Source organism: Octodon degus, unplaced genomic scaffold, assembly GCF_000260255.1.
Source record: "Octodon degus isolate 3935 unplaced genomic scaffold, OctDeg1.0 scaffold00049, whole genome shotgun sequence".
Classification (NCBI taxonomy): domain Eukaryota; kingdom Metazoa; phylum Chordata; class Mammalia; order Rodentia; family Octodontidae; genus Octodon; species Octodon degus.
In genome coordinates, this window is record NW_004524625.1 from 3,740,476 (window position 1) to 3,741,975 (window position 1,500).

The window sequence follows — 1,500 nt, forward strand, 5'->3', positions numbered from 1 at the left end:
GAGCATGCCTGATTGCATGTGGGTAGATGCCGCTTCTCCCACCCCCGTGCAAAGGGCATCGGGCGCTGCTGATGCTCCCTGGGTGTAAAAGCCTGGGCAAGCATCGGCATAACCTCTAGCACAACGGGGATCAGGCCTCTGTTCTCGCCTGTTGCTAAAACAAAAAGGGGGAACTGTAGGGAGCTGCGTGTAGCCGCGCCCTAGGATGGCTCCGGTTTCCGCCTTCCACCCCGGCAGGGGGTGAGCGCTCCTAGTAATAAACAACTCCATATAAGGCCAAGGCTTGGGCTAATGCATTGCTTCCACATACCTGGACCAATGGACAGTACATACGTGGCACCCCATGATTGGAAGCCCTGAGACTTATAAGCTAAGAGCAGGGGCCTCGGGGAAAGAGAAGAGAAATGTAACAGGGCAATAAAAGGCTGCGCAGACACAACCAGTGGTCGCGTCTTCCTTGCTGGCAAGGCTGCGCGCGACATTAACTTGTACAAAGGTCTCAGTAAGCTCACAGCACGTGACTGGGCTCGGAAGCCACGGATTTATGCTACGTTGGCTGAAATCCTTTCCAGGGGGCAGGGCACAGTCGTCCCCCTGATGTGGTTACATGAAGAAACCTCGGGAATTTCTCCTGCGTCGTGAGGCGGTCTTCCCTAAGACAGCCTGCTGTAGATCACAGAAGGCTCCGACGCAGACACTGCCGGGTCGTGCCCCCCCCCCCCCCCCGTTTTCCTTGTCCTCAGGGCACCCACGCCACCTCCCAAAAGCCTGATTCCTAGGTCGGCCTTACAGCAGGAAGCAGCACGAAGTGTCCTTCCACAACTGAACGGCTGCCATAAAGATGAATAAATAATAGCCTTGTTAAACTCCCAGGGGTACACCTCTCTGGATTTCTCAACATCCTTCTGCTCCCACTCCAGCTCCCGCGGCTCACTGTCAGGAGTCAGAGGATCCACTTCCGAGCTCCTCGCAGCCAATCAGAAGTGCTTTCCCGCGTCAGAGGAGCCACTTCCGAGCTCCTCGCAGCCAATCAGAAGTGCCTTCCCGCGTCAGAGGATCCACTTCCGAGCTCCCCGCAGCCAATCAGAAGTAAGCAAGGTGGCTGCTGCGCGGGGCGGAAAGCTGGACACCCTCTGGAGTACGCGGGAGAGGGCCAAAGCTTTAGAAACAGGCACAGCTAGATCCGAAGCCGGACTTTGCCAGTGTCCGTGACCTACCTAAGCCACTTAACCTCGCTGAGCCTCCATTTGTTCAAATATATAATGAATCATCTTCGCTGCATTGAATTCTTGAAAATAGAAACTAGGTTCAGGCAGAGAGGCACCTGCTACGAGACTGGCCACACGGGCTGTATTCCGGGAATGGTGGCCATCATTATTTATTCTTTACTACAACTCCAGAAGAAACGAGGCTATAGCATGTGGCAATTAAAAGCCAGGGTGGACCAGGAATGGAGCTCAGCAGCACAAGCGCCCGCCTGGCAAGTGGAAGGTCCTTAGT